We start from the raw sequence: 23,145 nt of genomic DNA on the forward strand, positions 1-23,145 counted from the left end.
AATAGCATGCCATTTTTCGTGTATGGATACTCCATGAACCTGCATCAGAGCTTCTAAAAGAGTACAACTCACTAGATCCTATTAGTGTGCAACAATCCTAATATGGTGCAATGTTAGTATTATTTATCAACCAAAAAAATCTATGAACCATAGACTCACCTTCCTTACTTAGACCCATTGTAGCGTTACACCACTGGATGATGGATTTTGCATCTGTCAATATTGCTCCATCTTTGTACTTTAGTTCTTCACGAGCTAAGGCTCTTTTGATGCATGCGCCTACACCATCGTGCTCTCCCTTTCCATGACCAACCTCTGTGAAATTTCACATGTATTTAATTCTACACAACTTGTGCATCCTGCTCAACCAATAGAACATCCATGCATTCTTGAATTGAGATGCACAATTGTCTAACCAAATAATGTGCTGACGATATGTGATGCCCCTATTATCCAAATCTCTATAAAATAGTTGAAAACAACCATGTACGAACTCCGTAGAATGTGATCGATCATCGGTGATGTAAAAATGGTACTCCCTCAAAATCTTCTTGTCATCCTCTATACTTGTAGGTGAATGCATGAATGTTATGTGAACAAATATGGAAACCTCTTGAGAAGTATAATACTTTGCTTGCACCTCATTTTGTGGTTGTAATGTGTAGTTCTCTGTGAAATCTACAACTGAAACAATGGTATCTAGTGGAAACGTATCCTTGCACAACTTGAATTGCAAATCCAGCCATCGAGCTCTATGGGTATGCCTTGCATACTCGTAAATAATGTTTTCATGAAAAATCTTCATGAACTCATACAGTGGAATCTTTTCAATGACTAAATCACATCTTTTACCATATTTCCGATATTTTAGAGCATATGTCACTGTCTTAAATTTTTCGTAATCTACTATTTCATTTCCAATTGCATGTGTACTATCCATATGTTGACAAGCTAATAAAAGTTGCAAAGAACCACAAAATAAGCATGTACCATCCAAGCATGATGTCTTGTAAAATTTTTGGCCGTCCCTTATTTCACATAAAAGGTTGGATATGAATTCCCTTGAAGATCTTGGTGGCTCATTTATGTCACAATCCTGCAAAACAAATTGAGAATGCAAAATTACGCATATATGCCTAAAAACATCAAAATGGTTAGAAAATTCAATATGTATCCTACAACAACAAGTTGTGCGTGTGTGATTTATCATCACATAAAAAGGTTTACCCATCTCAAAAAATCTTTGACTTATTCAAATTTGAGGATACATACCAATAAATTTTGCAAAAAATTGTGTCTGAGTTGTGTCCAAAAAAAGTTTCGCATGTGGCTCGCAATTTTGGCTACCAATCCTCCTTCTTACAACATCTCTTTGATTAGGGGAAACACGTGTGTTATTTTTCCAAAAATCTTTGATCAATGATTTCAAGGCTTCACTAATTTCTTTATCCTTTCGCGGTAGTCTACCGCTAAATGTCCATAACTCATTTTTTGTTGGATCTTCCAATCTCTCACGCCTTAGCATGGCTCTCCTTAGAGTACCTCTACCAATTTTTAATGTTTTTCTTGCCTTTCTCATGAGTCAAGCTTTCTTCATTTGGCTACTTACTATTGTCGATGTAAGTACTCGTCTTGTGATATTACTATTTTTGGTGCATGATTTAGAACCCACTTTGTCATAAGCATTCATTAGATTCTTTACAATGTTTTTTTCATTTGAATCATCCATCGTTCTTAGCCCAAGAATCTTCATGATAGGCCTAAATTTTAAATTCCTCATCATTTCAACAAATAATTGGCATTGACCTATAATATTTAATTCATCAAAAAATAATCTCCACATACGATTAACTTTTCTTTGACAAGTACGCTTGATAATCTTGTCAAGCATTGATTTCAAAATGTTACTATCAATATCAATCAAATATTTTGGTCTTCTAAAATGAATTCTAGAAGGTGTTATAATCTCTTCAATTCTCTCAACATTTTGAACATCAATATAAGGTTGAGTGTATTGCGTACCTTGAACTGAAGATGATGTGCCTTGGCAATAAGATGCAAAAGATGGAATATCACCTACTTGAGGTGTTGATGTTGTGCCTTCAACATGACATGATGGAGTGTGTATATCGTTGGATCTACAAATCGGTGTCTCTTCAACATGAGAGGACAATATGACTTCAACATTGGAAGATGGTGTAGTGGACAATATGACTCCAACATTAGAAGATGGTGTAGCTTCACAATTCAATTGTCTTCTTGAGCGTAACAGTCTCATTCGTTCTTTTTGTCTTTCCAATTCTTCCTCTTTGTTTCTTGGTACCGGTGGTTCTTGATCCTCTTCAAAAGTCAATTCTTCATTATTGCTTTGCAATTTTCTTTGCTCACGTAGTAATTTCATTTTATCTCTTTTAATTTCCAAATCTCTCTCCCTATCTTCATTTGTTTAATTTTTTGGTTTCTTCCTTGGCATGATGATGATTTCTACATGTCAAATTATTCAAACATTTGAATTACTTAAAATGTGTAAATTACAAATTATTCAAATACATATAAAAATTATAATTATTTGAATGAATACACAATATATATATAAAACGACTTGTCAAATTTCTAACCATTTCGAAATAACATTTCATTAAAACATACAAATTTCAATGAATTCACTATATATTAAACAACATGTCAAATTATAATCAAATTTGTATCTATATATCAACAAACAATATTTAAAATAGATTGCACTAACCTTTTCTATACGAGGAATATTCAAAAAGTCTTCAAATCGTGTATCCAATGATTGAATTTGGTGTTTGCTAGCTTCCAAAAGTGTTTACCACCTTGAAACAGTGTTTGTTAGCTTGAAATAGTGTTTGCCACCTTGAAAGAGTGTTTGCTATGTTGAAACTTGTGATTTCTATCAGGATCACAGAGTGCAGAACAGAACAAAAGTAGAGAATGAATGAAATGGGCCCCAAAGTTTCTTTTTGACCATTTTTAGGTGATTTCACATAGTGTGTACATGCTATAGCGCATACGCACTATAGCGCGTATGCACTATGTGAGAACACATCACTCTCCACCTTCCCTACTCTCTCTCTCTCCCTACTCTCTCTCTCTCTTCCTACTCTCTCTCCCCTCTCCCATCCCCTACACACTCTCTCTCTCCCCTCTCCCATCCTTTACTCTCTCTCACTCTCCCTCTCCCACTGCCTACTCTCTCTATCTCTCTCACCCTCTCTCCTCTCCCATCCCCTACTCTTTAGATCTCTCACACACACTCCCATCCTCCCTCTCCCACTTCTTACTCTCTCTCTCTCCCCCATCTCCCTACTCTCTCTCACACTCTCACATCTGCTACTCTCTCTCTCCCATCCCCTAAACTCTCTCTTTTACAGATACACACTCCCATCCCCCTCTCTCTCTCCTCTCCCATCCCCTACTCTCTACTCTCTCTCTCTCCCATCCCCTACTCTCTCTCACACACTCTCTCTCATCCCCTACTCTCACTCTCTCTCTCTCTCCCATCCCATTCTCTCTCTCTCTACCACCTCCTACTCTCTCTCACACTCTCTCCCATCCCCTACTCTCTCTTACACACACTCCCATCTGCCCCTCTCTCCCATCTGCTACTCTCTCTCTCTCTCTCTCTCTCTCTCGGGCTGCTCTCTCTCTCTCTCTCTCCCCTCTCCCACCACCTACTATCTCTCTCTCTCCCTCTCTACTCTCTCTCTCCCATCCCTTACTCTTACTCTCTCTCTCTCCAATCCCCAACTGTCTCTCACACTCTCTCCCATCCCCAACTCTCTCAAACTCTCTCTCATCCTTTCACTCTGTCTCTCTCATCTTGTACTCTCTCTCTCTCTCTGCCACCTCCTACTCTCTCTCACACTCTTTCCCATCCTTTCACTCTATCTCTCCCATCTCATACTCTCTCTTTTCCACCCCCTACTCTCTCTCTTTCATAGACACACACACACACACACACTCCCATCCCCCCTCTCTCTTCTCTCCCATCCCCTACTCTCTAGATTTTTCACATGCACTCCTATCCCCCTCTCTCTATCTCCCTCTCCCTACTCTCTCACACTCTCTCCCATCCCCTACTCTCTCTCTCACACTCTCTCCCATTCCCTACTCTCACTCTCTCTCTCCCCCATCCCATTCTCTCTCTCTGCCACCTCCTACTCTCTCTCACACTCTCTCCCATCCCCTACTCTCTCTTACACACACTCCCATCCACCCCTCTCTCCCATCTGCTACTCTCTCTCTCTCTCTTGGGCTACTCTCTCTCTCCCCTCCCCCATCCCTTACTCTCTAGATCGCTGACATGCACTCCCATCCCTCTCCCACTCCCTCGCCCACCACCTACTATCTCTCTCTCTCTCTCTCAAGTTCTCTATCTCCCTCTCTACTCTCTCTCTCTCTCTCTCCAATCCCCAACTCTCTCTCACACTCTCTCCCTTCCCCTACTCTCTCTAACACTCTCTCTCATCCTTTCACTCTGTCTCTCTCATCTCGTACTCTCTCTCTCTTTGCCACCTCCTACTCTCTCTCTCACACTCTTTCCCATCCTTTCACTCTGTCTCTCCCATCTCGTACTCTCTCTTTGCCACCCCCTACTCTCTCTCACACTCTCACACTCTCTCCTATCCCCTACTCTCTCTCCTTCACAGACACACATACACACACACACACTCACTCACTCATACTCCCATCCCCCCTCTCTCTTCTCTCTCATCCCCTACTCTCTAGATTTGTCACATGCACTCCCATCCCTCTCTCTCCTCCTCTCCCACTCCCTCTCCCAGGTCACCTACTATCTCTCTCTCTCAAGTTCTCTCTCTCCCTCTCTACTCTCTCTCCCATCCCCTACTCTTACTCTCTCTCCCATTCCCAACTCTCTCTCACACTCTCTCCCATTCCCTACTCTCTCTCACACTCTCTTCCATCCTTTCACTCTGTCTCTCCCATCTCGTACTCTCTCTCTCTGCCACCCCCTACTCTCTCTCTCACTCTCTCCCATCCTTTCACTCTATCTCTCCCATCCTTTCACTCTGTCTCTCCCATCCTATACTCTCTCTCTGCCACCCCCTACTCTCTCTCACACTCTCTCCCATCCCCTACTCTCTCTCTTTCATAGACACACACACTCTTATCTCCCCACTCTCTTCTCTCCCATCCCCTACTCTCTACATCTGTCACACACACTCCCATCCCCCCTATCTCTCTCCCTCTCCCTCTCCTACCGCCTACTAGATCTCTCTCTCTCAAGTTCTCTCTCCCTCTCTACTCTCTCTCTCTCTCCTATCCCATCCCTTTCACTCTCTCTCTCCCATCCCCTACTCTCTCTCACACTCTCATCCCCTAATCTCACTCTCTCTCTCCCATCCCGTACGAGCTCTCTCCGCCACCACCTACTCTCTCTCACACTCTCACACTCTCTCCCATCCCCTACTCTATCTCTCTTATACACATTCCCATTCCCCCCCCCCCCTCTCTCTCTCTCTCACTCCCTCTCCCATTGCCTACTCTCTCCCATCCCCAACTCCATCTCTCTTACACACTTCCATTCCCCCTCTCTCTCTCCCTCCCACTCCCTCTCCCATTGCCTACTATCTCTCTCTCTCACTCTCTCCCTCTCTCTCCCATCCCCTACTCTCACTCTCTCTCTTTGCCACCCCTACTCTCTCTTACACTCTCACACTCTCTCCCATCCCCTACTTTCTCTCTTACACACACTTCCATCCCCCCTCTCTCTCCCTCTCCCACTCCCTCTGCCATTGCCTAATCTCTTTCTCTTCCATCCACCCTCTCTCCCTCTCCCACTCCCACTGCCATTTCCTACTCTCTTTCTATCCCATCCCCTACTCTCTCTATCTTTCTCTCCCCTCTCTCATTCCCTACTCTCTCTCTTTCACACACACCCATCCCCCCTCTCTCCTCTCCCATCCTCTACTTTTTCTCTCACTCACTCTCCCTCTCCCACTGCCTACTCTCACTCTCTCTCACTCTCTCTCTCTCTCTCTCTCTCACTCTCACTCTCACTCTCTCCCTCTCTACTCTCTCTCTGCTACCCCCTAACCTCTCTCACATTTTCACACTCTCTCTTTCTCTCTTACACACATTTCCATCCCCCCTCTTTCTCTCCGTCTCCCACTCCCTCTCCCATCGCCTACTCTCTCTTCCATCCCCTACTCTCTCTCAAGCTACTCTATCTTCCCCCTCTCCCATTCCCTACTCTCTCTCTTTCACACACATGCACTCCCATCCTCCTCTCTCTCGTTCTTCCTCTCCCACTCTGTCTCCCACCACCTACTTTCTCTCTCCCCCATCCCCTACTCTCAATCTCTCTCTCCCAACTTGTACTCTCTCTCACACTTCCTCTCTCTCCCATCCCCTACTTTCAATCTCTCTCCCCCATCCCATACTCTCTCTTTGCCACCTCTACTCTCTCTCTCGCACTTCCTCTCTCTTGCATCTTGTACTCTCTTTGCCACCCCTACTCTCTCACATTTCCTCTATCTCCCATCCTATACTCTCTTTGCCACCCCTACTCTTTCTCACTTCCTCTCTCCCCTCTCCCATCCCCTACTTTCTCTCTATGTCTCTCACACACACAAATAGCCATTCTCTCACCCCACCCCCCTAGCTCTCTCTTGGTTTTGGTTTGCAATTTAGGTCTCAATAGTGCATGCGCACTATAGCGCATGCGCACTACCTCGAATTCAAAGGACTACGACTTTTGTTTTTGTCATATCTTAAAATTTTGACCGTAACTATCTTCAAATTCTTGTTGAAGTCCAAAATTTGCTGATTTCAGGAAAAAGGTGTCCACTTATACCCACCTTTTGGCACCACAACTTGGTGCACTTACCCTACATACATATATAAATATATAAATAATAATTATTATCACTTTTTTTTAAAAAATGAAATATAATAATCGAATCACACAAATTCAATTGAAGTCATATAATATGGAAAGAAGCATATTAAACATGTGTTTCATATATAACAATAGGGGTGATAATTTTCTCAGTGATTAATTCACTATTGCCTTTCACAGGCCGTGCGGCTTGCATACATAGACATCACCGTAGCACATATGGCTCTGACCACTACCATAAGCAAAGGTAAATGGGTACGGGGTTGGGGAAAACCCGCCCCTACACTAATAACCTCTGTCATGAACAGTGGTGGTATGGAGAAGGGTGAGAGTACACCTGCCCCCCCTACAATGCATATTATATATGTTTTTTTAAATCGCATAGCGATTTCAGTCGCTGGGTATTATATGTGATTTTGATTTTAAATTAAATAAATATATGTCTATATATACATATGTATATGTATATATGAGGGTATAAATATGTATATATATATATATATATATCTGTGTGTGTATATATATATATACATATAGATCTTGAAACATCACAACATATAAACATGTATACACATATGTATATGTGTATGCAAATTGACAAAACATAAGGTATATATATATAAATTTCAATCTTCAAAATTTTCTTATAAACCATTGATCTCAAAAAAATTTCAACAATTAATCTAATGGGTTTGACTATGAATATCAACCCTAGCCCTATGTTCATTTCAAATCTATGCATATAAAATTCTCAAATAAATTAATCTATCCATATTGAGAATGCATAAAATATGAAAGTTCTTAGAAGACATATGGAAGACACGAAGAAGACAGGGAATGTGTGATGCAAAAATAGTATAAATAAAATCACAAGAATCTACCCGAATTCTGATGCTAAATCGCTCTTCCTCAAAAAATCCATAGAGCAAGCTCCTCCCTTCTTCAGAATTCTCGAGTCCCCCAATGCTCCAATTCCACTCCCAACGCTATGTCTAGGCTTCTAAGAATGCCTGCATATAAAGAGTTTTCAGGAAACATCTAGAATGCCTCTAGAAATAACTAGAAGGTGTCACCAACTAAGCATGGGTCTTTTCCAACCTTTTTGATGAGCCATAGGGTTGTCGACACCATGTGCTTAATTGATGCACTAATCCCTGTGTTGTTGACACTTGAGAGAAAGAAAAGTGCATTAATTCCCTTGCAAGCTTAAAAATCCAATTTACTTTTTATATAATTTCTATTTAAATATTTATAACTTTCATTTTAATTTTTATAACCTTTATTATTATTTATTTATTACTTTTATTATTATTTTATAATTACTATTAATTTTAATTTCTAATTTTATTTTTATTTAATTCATTTTTCCTCAATAATTCACATTTAATTAATTATAATCAAATATCAAATAACATGATATTTTATATTAATTTTCTCAAATAATTAATTTATTAATTAAATCTATTTATTAAGACTTAATTAATAGAAAATTCACCATAGACCTTCAAGATAAAATATGAAAACCCATCATAGAGCAAATCACTCAAAATCAGTCTAAAGGGTTAAAAATCATGAATCATGTCATCTGACACATTCGGTGGGTAAAATATCCAGATACTTGTCCTACCTCACTAGGACAATTGGTTTAAGGGTTTGGGATTTGGACTTGAGAATTTATCTCCCTTCTCTTATCATTGAGATAGTATAATATGGTACGCTCATCCTGGCAATTCAGGGAAGTCGATACCCGGTACCTGCAACCTGCAGAAAAACTATGCATGTACATACAATATATATAATGCTAAGCTAAATAGACAATGGCAGGAAGTGGTGCATCGTGTAGATCCTCACTAAGTAGGTGACTACGACTCCCTTCCTTAACCACATCAGAAATGCCATACAATAAGAAAACACGCACACCATACACATGCAAGTATGGGGTAAGTATCCATAATAAAACACATAAGATAATAACCATCAACTAATCATCAATAATATCTTAAAACAATATAATGATCATCATGTATGCATGAAATGTAAAGTCTAAATGATCTCATCACATAACCTCCGAATCCATAACATAATGTCTGATAGATTCAAAACAATACCACTAATCTATCAACATAAAACTAGTCCATCAAAGTCTGATAATAATAGCAACAATAAGTCTAGAAAAGATGTGAACGAGGGTAGGCACTACATTGAGAACCTAGAATACAGTGACTATAGGCTGATGAAGAAGTGATCAATAAATAAGTCTAGACTTAGTACACCCCCACCTTGTCCAACTTCCTCTAAACTTTATACATATAATGGGAAGCCATGATTGCAAGTAACAAGACCATAGATTGAATAATCATGGCACTATTTAACATGGCTATAAAAAGAAAGTTAAGCATATCCTTGAGGAAATTGAAATAATTATGAAGTGATCATTCTTGCTACATTGGACAAAAGAAATAATGCTATAAAACTTTTTATGTAGAATATAAAAAATAAAATATAATGGTAGACTATAGTGGATTCAAAATTAAAGAAATAATGCTATAAAACTTTTTATGTAGAATATAAAAAATAAAATATAATGGTAGACTATAGTGGATTCAAAATTATAAACAAGATTCATTAGGCATTTCAGTAAGAAAAATAACTTATGCTTTCTTGTAATTCTTTAATGAGAATAGATTCCTTAATTAAGCAACACAATAAGAATCTATAGCCATGAATAGCTTATCTATATCCATGAATAGCTTAATTTGCATTATGTAAATCCTAAACCTAAACCTTGACAAACATAAATTAGAAACTCATATCAAACAACATCACTCAAAAAAGAGCCATGAGAACTCTCTAATTATTGCAAAATATTATTATTTATTATGAGTGGTAGCTACTAATCCATTTTGTCTTGTATGGGCATATTAGAACCATGTCTCAGTTAAATTATTACTTCTTGGGTAAAAGCACAAACCTATGTCACCTTTTATAAAGGAAAGTGATATCAAAATTTAAACTCGTCAACCTTAATGACATAAAAGTGGCATTTGTGTTTAGAATTTGAAGATGATGTAAACTAATGAAATGTGTAAAATTGGATAAGTTTATGTCTGTAATTTTTTTTTTAAAAAATTGAGTGAAATTTTTATTTATTTTTGAATTTTTTAAGTCTATTTTTAAATTTTTTTAAATGCTAGAGTTTTTTCCCATCAAATAAATATATGCAAATCATCATATTTTGGTATAATTATGAAATATGTTAGAGTTGACATGTATACCTAGTGCACCAAAAAAGAAAAATTGAATTTTGGCTAATATTTTTCAAGTTATAATTGGTCAAAGTCAAAGTTATCAGAAATTGATATTTTTTTTCTCCCGTCAAACTTTTTCTATCAAATCTACATATTTTTAAAAAAAAATTATATATTGTTAAAGAAGACTCTCTCCTCTAGTGCAACATTAAAAAATAATAATTTTTGAACATGATTTACTATTTTTTTTCTATTTTTGAATAGACATCTTCCTAAATCTTAAAATACGTACTTGTAATATTTTAAAATTATAACATATTATCCATAACCAAAATAATAAAAAATTTATATGATCATAATCTTGACTCCAAGAGCTATAGAAGTATATTTATAGTTTTTTAAAAAGCTTCATTTTAGTAGATCAAATTGGCCTTCAAAGTGAGATGTTTGTAGAAGTTCTTATTTTTACTTGTGTGGCTACCACTTAGGATGCCACATAGATAGTTACGGTTGAAACCCTTCCGATCGGAATGGTTTCAGCTTGAAGGGTTTTGATCGGAACCCCCATCAGCCTATCAAACCACTAGTGGTTAGTTTGGCTATTTCATATAAAATAAAATTTATTTTTTCCTTCTTTTAATAAATATAGAAAACAATGAAAAATAAAAGAGCATTTTTAGAAGACAATGACTTTTGAAGCCATTTTTAGCAACTATTTCACAGATTTAATCACAACTGCAAAGGATCAAATATTTTTAAGGTTTTTTTTTTCCTGTCTACATATTTTTATGTATTTTATATTGAAGCATTAGTTGGTATTTAGTGAAATTTAAATTAATTTTTTTCTTCTATAGATTAAAGTATTCAATGGGTAGCACAAGGAACAGATCAAGGAAATATGATAGAATAAGAGATGACAAAATGAAAGATCATACAAAATGTAACCAAAGCCAACCTACTAAAATTTCTAAAGAGGATGAGATTTATGAAAAGGATGAAAGTAATGAAGAGGAAGAAATTGACAGTTCTAATAATAGAAATAAATTTAAAAACATAGCAAATTTGATGGATTTGGATGAGGAACTACTTATTAACCAAAATCCATCTAAACATATGATAAATGATAACAATATTAGAAAGAACTGTCAAAACATGTGGGATGAATATTTCAAAGATAAAAGTATATTTGGATAGGCACAATTATTTGTCAAGTTATTTAGGAGAAAAGATATGAGACATGTTTTTGAGTTGTTGGGTGTTGATAACAAGAAAAATGATGTTTATAATATTAATAAAACAATAGTTGAAAAATTGCAAAATGCTTATAAAAAAATTGACAACACAACTCGAGGAGGTGATTTGAGTAATGCATGTAGAGCATTGATGACTACTATATCTAGTAGAAAATTGACACATATAAAATAGGTACGTGCAATTTCTAATTTACTACATATATCTAGAAGAACTATATAGAGATACATCAAGAGGAGAAATATATGCTAGATGATAGCATTGACAATAACTAGGTGAATATTTGTAGAATTCCTCGAAAAGATAGAATTTTTGAAGATGTAAAAAGACAAGTTATTAAATTTTGGAGCACACGTTCTCGTGTTTCTTCCAACAGACATGATATTATACAAATTAAAGATCAAGTGATAGGGGCCAAAATTGAACATCCAAAACATTTCATAGATATAACTCAAAGTGAATTATTTTAAACATTCAACAAGAATTTTCAAATAGCAAAATATGTCAAAGAATTTTTGAGAGTTTGTGTCCTTCCTTTGTATGCATAAATAAGATATGTGAAACTTGTTGTTGTCGAAATCATGTTGAATTTGGTCTACACTTGCAATCATATAAAAAAGTTATGGTAGTACTTGATCCTAATTTGGTCATCCCTAATAGTACAATAGAATTTGTGAAGTCCATATTATGTGATAAATTAGAAGATTTAGATGAGTTCAAAGTGAAATGCTTCAAAAATTAGTGTGAAGATTATGGAGATTTATGTAAATTATTAATGCAAATTGAGAATATTAATGAATCAACACCAGTTTCATGGATGAGATATGAATATGAGACATACCAAAATAAGATAGAAGATGAATCCAAAAAAACTGTATTGAAGGAGAGTGAATTGTGTTATGATGAGTTTATGACCAAGTTCTATCCATTGATATATCCACATATTCAACATTGTCATGGTACACGATGGCAAGCTAAATTATTTTTTGATTCAAAAATTTATTTTCCACCTAGTTGTATACTTATAGTTGTAGATTTTTATGAGAATTATACATTTGCACCTCAAACAAAGCTTCAAGGGCAATATTTTCATTCTAAACAAGTTGCAATATTTGTGCAAGTGACTTAGAGACATGCACAATTTGAGGTGGATGAGATAGAAAGGTTGGATGAAAATGAATGCATCATTATCAAAGAGGTTCATTTCTATATTAGTGATGATAGAGTTCATGATAGGAGTTATGTGGCTCATTGTTTTGCAATGTTTTCTAAAGATCTTAGAATTTGTGGAATAAATATTTTAGAGCACTGGATTTGGTCTGCTGGTTGTGCAAGTTAGTATACATGAAATTACACATTTATTTAACTTTATTTTAACTTATATTTATTTGTACATGCCTATTTTGATTTCATACATGTACAAAAATAATTATTTCTACTTATCATTTCATGTTCACAAGATAATTCAAATTTACAAAAGCATTTAATTGGTTAGCAATGCAACATGCTAGAACCAATGTTAGGTTTTTATGGAGTTTCTTTGAAAGTGAACATGGAAAAGGGGAGCATGATGGAGCAGGAGCATGTATAAAGCATGCACTTAGATAACATGAGCTTGTAGGTAAATATTCATTTAATTTGCATGTTTAATACTAGTATCATATATATATATATATATATATATATATATATGGTATATGTTTTAAATTATATACATGTATGTTGTATGTACATATAGGGAATAGGATAGAGAGTGCAAATCAAATTGTTGAATGGTGCAAAGTTCATTTTGCTACTCAAGATATTGAATACAATAAGCATTACTTTTAGGAAGTGAAAAGTGAACTTTATATTTATTTTAAAATATGACAATTACTTTTTGTATTTGTAACAGATATAGATCAATCTAATCCTTACAAATGTCAAATGATTCTTGGTATTAGAAGTTTACATCAAGTGATGATGATAGGAAACCATAAACCTCCACTAATTAAAGTAAGAGAGAAAACATGTTTTTGTTATGACTGCACTAAGGACAATCTAGTGAGTGTATGTGAAAATATTGCGAATGGGTATGTTTCACATTGGAATTTGAAGGAGATAGTTAGAAAGCCTCATTTTGAAGATGCTAACATTGACATTGACATTCATGATCATTTATATTCAACTAATTATGAGCATATTTCTAATTTAGTTATGGCTGGTTTGTGTGCATATGCATACATACATACATACATACATACATACATACATACATATATATACATGTATATCTATTTTAAAATTAATTTATATTTATCTATTTTTATATACATGCAGGAGATATTTTTGTAGTTCTAGCCTTAGTAGATAATATAGAAAATGTGGACTATTATCTTTTAAGATGCACAAAAGAAAAACACAAGTTGCTAGAAGGAACTATAGATGCTAATGAAAAATCGTATCTAATTGGATCAATTGTTATTGAAGGAACATATTATCAAAAAACAAGGGTAACTAACAATGTGTAATGCTCTCCTATGGTTTTCTTTTATGTTTTGATTGCCAAATTCTTTTAGGTTGATTTTGTGCATTGATTAGTTTTAGAGATATTGGATTTACAATATTATGATATTATTTCATGACTTGGATTAGTTTTTTTATCAATGATGATTACTTGGTTCACTATATTTCATGTGTTGTTTAATAATTATGGTTACTAGTGCATTACTGATGGGTATGTGTAGGATCATGGTCAACCAAACTATGCTCTTAAGTGGCAATAAAAACTCAAAAAATTAGGGTTATGTCAACTTGACGTGCAATTTTCTACTTGCTATTAAATTCTTATCAAAAAGTTGAGAGAAAAGAATCTCTAGCAAATTGAATCTAATTTCTAAACTACTAGGACTTATCTCAAAAAGATAAAAATTGATTGGTCAAAATTTTGAATTTTAATGCAATATTACAAAAATTTCAGAACAAAAATAAGAAGTAGATGTATGTCTAACCACCTGTGAGGCCTCGCCCTGACCCATCACAGCATAGCAATACATTATTATTATTTTGATACTCACGACTCAAGATGTTGAGACATTATCAGATACTTGAACATATTATATTATTTCATGTTGTGTGATGTTTACTTTCAGATATTTGAGTTCGTCATTTAATGTTTTATGAATATGCATGTTGATGAAATAAGTAAATGCAGGATTAACACTTTGATTATGAAATTGTAATGATTAAGAATATGAGCAAGACGAGAGAAACCTTGATTGATTTGAAAGATGTATGTTTTAATTTATGTGATTTCCTGATACATATATACATATGTGCATGTGATTTTATGGGGCTACTAATGTGTGCAATAAGTGTGTAGGATATTTTAGCCGAAAAACCCGACAGAGGAACGGAACTGATCCCTATGTTCCAGTTGTGGAACCATGTTGTTCGTATCGTATTGTATTGTGAGATGTATGAATGTATTTTTCCATGATCAGTAAATGTTAATGTTTCATAATTGTGTTCTTTTAGTGTCACTTGAAACTCATGAATTTCATATGCATTCCAGCATGCTAGTTAGGGGTAATTGTGTAACCTTTGGACCTAAGTCAGATTAAGTTAGTGACCTTTTTGCTATTTTGGTTTCTTAATCAAGGTTAGTTACCCCTAATCCAGATTAGTACTTAATCTGTATTTTGGAGTTGTTAGATGGTCCTAATTATTCCTAGCATTTTTTGGGTCCCAAATCAATTCCTAAGGCCTTAGAACATGAAATATTTATACCCAAGGGGTATGGATATGGGTTGGGGGCATTTTTCGTACCCTAAGCCCTTTTTGTTGACTTTTGAGGTCACTCAAAAAGTCTATTTTTTCCTTTGTGTGAAAATTGAAAGTTTTTACCATGAGTTGGATAACCACAAGTCCACTTACAGGTTAACCTTAGGTTTGGTTGAGTTAGAAACTTCTAGATTTTTAGGTGAGTGGGGGAAGTTATTACCCTTTTTGGAAGTTGAGTTTGGATCTTATTTAGAGGCCCTTTTTGGAGTAGTTTTGGTTGATACCTATTGTCACTTAGGTTTGCACCCTTGTCCAAGGCCTATGCACAAGGACAACTTAGTGAAACATGGAAACAACCTCCAAGCTATGGGACTTGAACTGTGAGGTTGAGTCTCCGGAGAATGATGACTTCCTCTTACTATTAGGGCACACCTATCTACTCTTAGAGAGGAAAAGGGAGAAGAAGAGCACAAAAGCAAATCTACCTAGTCTAATCTAAGGAGGTGATGCACCAAAATAGAGTGTTCAGACCAATTCTTTGCCCATACATGTGCTACTAAACTAGAATGAAACTAAGGATATTACACATCCAAACTTGCTTTAATCAAATAACCACATACATATCAGAAAACCAAGATGAATGACACAAGGAAGAAATTCACTTATATATCATTCACAGGCCAGCAGAGATACAATTATGTGAATTACAGATTTCCACAAAACAATGGCATAGGCAAAGAATTCTTGCACTTAATACCAATGGCTGAAGGAGATAAATAGAGAATTAGATAGTTCAGAGGCATAGGGGAGTTTACACTAGAATTGCAAAGCAAAAGTAGAGGAAAATTAGAGAGAAGAGTCCCTTACAAAAACTACAATATTTGCCTTTATAGTTCAGGCATAACTGAGATCTTTTGCTGCTAAAGTGACCCTGCAGCTACCTACCATTAAGTCCTGTGGAGGACAATCATGGAAATCTGAGGAAAATCTAATTTTTGTTGCAACAAGTTTTTTGAGAGGACTGAAAATGGTGCCATAACTACACTCTAACCTGATAGATGGATCGATTGAGACGGTGGAGTGTCTCTCTATATTTTTCATTCATTTCTGATGGTTTTGGATCGATCATGAAGATCAGATCACACAAAAAAATAGATCACCTTCATTTTTTGGTTCATGAATTAGTGAGGGGTCAGAGATTCAACCTTGTTTCACAAGCCAACTGGGCCATGTGGGCCAATCGCTTCTTTTTGTTCTGCCACCTGGGAAGTCCTCTGTGGTTGACCTCCTAATCGTGCCACCCTTCAAACTATTATCGTTAACTGTAGCGATCACACTAACTGCCAGCCGTCAATCACCAACTATAGCCGAGCCAGTAAGACACGTGTCAACAAGGCATTATGTCACCAGGGTATCCACTGTGCAACTTCAAAAGGTGAGATAGCACCGACCATCAATCTACCTTAAATATGAAAATCGTGGAGACTCATCATACCACTATTTTATTCTTACCCCGGGCCCATCATATCTGGCACTACCTCAGCAACTGCACCACACTTGAATGACACCTGGTAGTACCTAACTGATGTACCCTAGCAATACCTAGCTTCACTGACATGTGGCGAAAGGGTGCCATGTCGCTATGGTAAAGATCGTGCAACTTCACCATGGCACCTTTCATCAATTTTTCTTGATCTAACAGCAAGCAATAGATATTGCTCCTTAATGCATCAATCAATAGAGACCGGCCACGTATCACTGTCTTCATTTCCTGCACCTCCGACCCTGTACCCATGAGGACACGTGTCCTCCAAGCATCATGTCGCTAACATAAAACTCATGTGGCTTATCCATAGTGTGATGGTGCCTTCCGTTGATCTCTGCAAATTCGACGATTGAGAAGTTAACCCTTTTCTTACACTGGCTACGTTGAAGATCTGGTCCCATGTGCTGACTATATTCTGACCTGGCATACATGGTTGTTCCCCATTGGACCAATGAAGCACAACCTTGGTCTGACAAGGCACCAACCTGGAGGGTCCGTACTGCTTTGACCCTACTGAGGGACACGTGGCACCTAGGTTCTATGTCGCTATTGTAAATTTCACGCAGCTGTTCCATAGCACAATGTCGCCCATCATAGATCAATTTCAATCTAATGATCAGAACCACCTAATACTCTGCACATCCTTCCCTCTGAAAAATCACTGGGCCTGTGAACCACATATGCCCTGACTCATACACCTGGCACCTCTCTATTGGCTTCGAAGAATCAACCTGGTAGAGTCTGGTACTGTTTAATCCTGACCACATCATGTGTCAATCAGGTGCTATGTTGCTAATAGAAAACTCGTGAGTTTTCCATTGGCACCATGGCACCCTATCGCTTTTTGAAACTTTTTGGCCTGTGAAACTGACCGCCCACTGCTAACTTTCTCGGTGATGAAACCTACTAAGTTTTCCATTGGCGCCATGGCACCCTGCCACTTTTTGAAACTTTTTGGCTTGTGAAACTGACTGCCCACCGCTAACTTTCTCGGTGATGCAACCTACCTGCTGCTAGCATTTTCGTCAGGCACTATGTTGCTATGAAGATTTTTTGGCCAACACATGATAGCGACATAGCACCCATGATGTTGTGGAACCTTTCTGACCCGCCAAAGAATCTTGGACGACCTGCAAACTAGACCCACTGGACACGTGTCAATAGGGTGCGATGTCGCTAACATAAATCTTGCACAACTTCACCATAGCAAGACAACGCATTTCGTAGATCTTCCTCAGATTTGACGGCAGAGATCTTGCGGGCCACAAAAAATATCATAAGGTTTAAAATTTTGATATTTTTAATATTTCACAGGTATTTGACTATAGATATTTCAAAGGCGGGAAGGGCAATATGAATTATGAATATTGGAAGGAAAGTTAAAATACAACATTTCTGGTGACTCACAGGGGGCATGAGCCTGCTCGATGGATGACCAGTGCCTGTAAACAATCCATTGGGCCATAGAGTCAAATCTGAGAATTGCAAAGCCCTAACCCTTCTATGAGGAGATCAAAACATTGAAAACCCTAGCTCTACAACTACAACTGAAACAAAAAAACAAAACTTCCTCTACAACTTGAGACACCTCAAAATTTGCTACCTCGCAAGGAGACGTTTGTGCCCGCGCACTTCTTGAAAAGCAGGAAACAACAGAAAGGAAACTAAACTACTTATGTACATGGATTCCCAAATTTTCAGAAACAAGGCTTTAGATAAATCCCATTGACTGGAATGGGAAAAATGTCACCCTTGGGTCTGCTTAGTTGGAAAGCATTAGCCTATTTGCAACTGGCAATCAGATAGGGGCCACTCCATAGTGGGTCAAACTTGGAATGTCTTCCTGGTTTTGCTCTGTCTGAATCCCACTTTAGAACTAAATCTCCTTCTCTAAAGGTTTTGACCCTAGCTTTTTTTATCAAAACTCCTTTTCATCTGCTGCTGATGTATCTCTAGGGTTTGCATAGCCTTATTTCTCTTTTCTTCTAGTTCAATCAGTTTTGTCATTCTTACTGACATGGCATTATCTTCAATCAATTCCAGCTGATGAACCAATTCCAAGGATGGGAATTCCAATGAAATTGGGAGTCTGGCCTCCCTACCATATACTAGCACAAAAGGTTAGTTCCTAACAGATCTCTTGGGTGTTATCCTATTAGCCCACAGAGCAGTTCTTAATTTCTTATGCCAGACCCTCTAATTGTCTTCTATTGTCCTCTTCATGATTCTGATCAGATTCTTGTTGGAAGACTCAGCCAAAACATTACCTTGGGGATAGTAATTTGATGATGTGCTCAGGTAGATATTGTGATTCATTGCCCATGCACAAATCTGGGTTCCAACAAAAGACTTAGCATTATCCAAAATGATAGTAGAAGGAGCACCAAATCTAGATACAATTCCATCAAGGAATTCAACAATTGATGGTTCTGTGGCATCCTTCAAGGCAACTGCCTCTGTCCATCTAGTGAAATAATTAGTAGTAGCCAAAATTCACTTATGACCTGCACTAGATGGAGGATTAATGGGGACTATAAAATCCAACCCCTACTAGGTAAAGGGTTGATCCACCTGAATAGGACGAAGGGGGAGAGCTGCAAGCCTTTGTTTGCCTAAAAAGAAAGCACACTTCTCACATTTTCTCACATATCTATAACAATCATGAAATAGAAATGGCCAATAATAACTAGCCCTCATGATCTTCATGGTAGTTGTTCTTGCAGAGAAATGGCCACCATCAGGGCCATCATGAAGTTCCTTAATCATCCTGTCAGCCTGATCCACTTCAATGCATCTCAGCATGGTTCCATTAAAATCCCTCCTAAATAGGATACCATCAATCACAACATAGGGAATGGATTGTAGTCTATATTGTCTTCTTTTAGCTCTTTCCAATCCCTGAGGGTATCCATTCCCTGATAAGAAGCTCTTCATATCATTTATCCAGCTCCTTGGACCATTAGCATTTCTTACCTCCTGCTGCTCTGTTATTACCATAGCAGTCTCTTTGTCAGAGTCCTGGCCTGATAACATTTCTTTGCACAACCCTCTCCCTCTTACCAGCTTGGTAATCTGAATATCAACATTATATTCTATTACCCTAGTGATCCATCCAGCTCTCTTTTCACTGATATCTTTGCTTAACAGGAAATCCTTTACACTAGCATGGGGCACCAACAAATGGATCCTATTGTGGGATAAGAGGTGTTTGAATTTCTTCAAGGCTCTGATGACCGCTAGGGCCTACTTCTCAATGAAGTTTTACTTATCTTCATATTCCTTAAGCCCTTCACTAAAGAAGGCTATGGGCTACTCCTCATCCTTGTCAATTGTTTGAGTCAAGACAACAGAGATACTTGACTCACCACCTAGAGTGTAGAGGATGAAATCTTTCTCAAAATTTGGATTCATGAGAGTAGGGGTTGAGGCTATGGCTACCTTGATTTCTTCAAAACTCTCCTTCCCTTCCTTGGTCCATGAGAAGACCATACCTTTCTTAAGCATAGTTGTAAGAGGTTTCACCATGGTAGCAAGATTAGGAATAAACCTTCTTACAAAATTTATTCTACCAAGGAAACTTTGAAGCCTTTTCTTGTGTTTAGGAAGAGGAAGGGAAAGTATTGCCTTTGTTCTTCCTGGATCAATGGTCAACCCATCCTTAGATACAATGTGTCCTAATAATTTTCCTTGGTTTGTAGCAAAGACACACTTGGCTGGGTTAAGGGAAACCCCAAACTCTCTACATCTTAGAAATACTTGTCTTAGATGAACAAAATGATCTTCTACATTTTTTGAATATACAGTTACATCATCAAGGTATACTAAGACAAATTTGTCAATTAATTTTTTTAAAGCTATCTCCATTGCCTTTTGAAATGTGGCACTTGCATTTTTTAGTCCAAATGGCATCTTGTAATAAGCATAGGTGCCCCATTTAGTAGTAAATGAAATCTTATATCTATCAGATTCTTTAACTAGCACTTGATTATAACCAGAGAACCCATCAAGAAAAGACAATCTTCTTGAACCACTGACCTCGGACAGGATCTGCTCCATGGAAGGGAGAGGATGGTTATCTCTAAGGGAAGCCTGATTAAGATCCCTAAAGTCCACACACAGTCTAATTTCTCCATTTTTCTTCCTTATAGGGACAAGGTTAGCTACCCATGATGAGTGTTTGATAGGAAATGTTATATTAGCCTCAATCAACTTGGATAGTTCTTTTCTCATTAGAGGCTCAATCTTAGGATTCACTGGCCTCTATTTTTACCTTACTAGTTTGGCCTTATCAATTAAATCTATGGTATGCTGAAAAAAAGTAGGGTCAAATCCTTTTAAGTCATCATATGTCCAAGCAAATACATCATTAAATTCTTGACATAACTGAATGAAGTTTTCTTGCTTAATTTCAGAACATACCTTCCCCATATTTAGAGATTTTCCATCAGCAATTGTAATTGGGGCATGATCATCCTTTTTTGCAGCTAGATTCATTCCTTTGCCTCTTGTTTGATCATTAGGATTAAAGACACTCTCCAAGGTAATGAGACCTTTGGGAAACTTGTTAGAACTAAGATGAATGATCTGATCACCATACTAATCTTGTAGTCTTGACTGGTTTCTATCTGAGAATTCTGCTTCATTCTACAAGAAACTCACAATTTGCTCATCAGAATCAAACACCTTCCAATGAGTGTTGTTGTTAGGGATGGAAGGCCTCACTACCACCTTTATTTGTTGCTTCTTTTCTTCCTTGATATTCCCTGGTACATCATAAGTTGCACCCACTACTGCAAGTCTATTAGCATGTCTATTTTCTTTCCTAGGAATGCTCTAAATATTAAATGCATTGAAGCCCTCAAGAAAATCCCAGACTTTGTGTTTGTAAGACTTGAGCAGGCCATTTTTGGTGATATTCTGGTTTCTCACTTGATTAACTACTGACTCACTATACCCATATACTTTCAAGGCTTGAACTCCTCTCTTTTGGGCAAGTAAGAGACCTTGAATCAAGGATTCATACTCAGCCACATTATTGGTGCAACTGAATTGGAGCCTAAAGGAGAAGTAGTATCTTATTTGTGCAGGAGAGATCAGCATAACACCAGCCCCTGATCCATTTCTATTTCTTGAGCCATCAAAGTACATACTCCATATTCCATTTATATCATCATTAGTCGTGATTAGATCAGGAACTTGAGCATCTTTCTCTATTATGCAATATGTACTAAGGCCTGTCTCAAGAGTCTCTAACATAGGCTCAAACTGATATGCATTTGCCCACTCATCCAAGAAAAAATCAGAAATATCTGCTATGGAAGTGGCAGGCTCATTTACTATGTCATTTTCATCCATCTCTAGAATAGGGCAATTCATGTTGATGGGATTGGGGTTGTAAGATTCAGTGTGATGAAGGGCTTGAGGTTCTGTTCTAATTGAGGCATTGGCTCCATGTCTGGTCTTAAATGACATATATGACCAATCAGCAAATATGAATCCACCAATTTGAGTAGTGAAGTCTCTTGAAAGGCAAATAGAAAAATAGGGCTTGACTTTAGCAACAGATATGTCTTGAATCACAGTGCAACCAGGGCATGCATGTAGGGCCATCTCTACATTCCTAAGGATACCTATAGTTTTGACAGTACTACCATCTAATTGTAACACATCCCTAACAATGGGCTCATATTTCATTCCTAAAGCATCAGCAACACACCTAGGCATTACTGAGCTACTGGCCCCTGAATCTATCATGCAATTGTGGACTAATTTTCCCCCTATAATAAAAAAAACATAGAATGGAGGAGGTCTAACCTTTTTATTTGTCTCCACATCCCCTGCTGGTTGTACTAGACTTGTGGCACTCTCCATGGTAGATGACTGATCCTTGGGTTCAAACTTCTCTAACTCTTGCTACAACATCCTCTTCTGCATTGGTATGATAGCAATAGCATCCCACATAGAAATATTCACATTGGTCTTCTTCATTTACTCTACCACACTGAAAGGTGTATTAGGAACTTTGGTAGAAACTTTGGGAGCTACACTTATAAGAGATTGAGATAGGGCAACATAAGGATCCCTTGCATCTTTCTTTCTAGAATCTTGCTTTTGCTACTGTGAAGTACTTGTTGGTTCATTTTCTGCATGTGCATGAGATGTAGTAGTTGAAGTTGAGGCCTGCCTAGGAGGAGGGGCAACATGTTCCATAGCTCTCTTCTTACTTCTTGTGTTATGAGCAACATAATCTTGGTTTACATTACAATGCTCCCCAATCTGATGATTCATGAAAGAGCAATCATCACGTCCTTGAATATATGAGGCCTCCTTGGGATGATCCTCCCTATATGATCGCTTTACTGTAGGTTCTTGGTCAGTTAGGGCCAAATAAGATTCTTCCTTCTGGCACATGCAATAGGTATAAGAATAGTTGCAGGAAGGACAAAAAT

The sequence above is a fragment of the Cupressus sempervirens genome, chromosome 3 (assembly GCF_028749045.1).
Source record: "Cupressus sempervirens isolate cs-2001-9-10 chromosome 3, ASM2874904v1, whole genome shotgun sequence".
Lineage (NCBI taxonomy): Eukaryota > Viridiplantae > Streptophyta > Pinopsida > Cupressales > Cupressaceae > Cupressus > Cupressus sempervirens.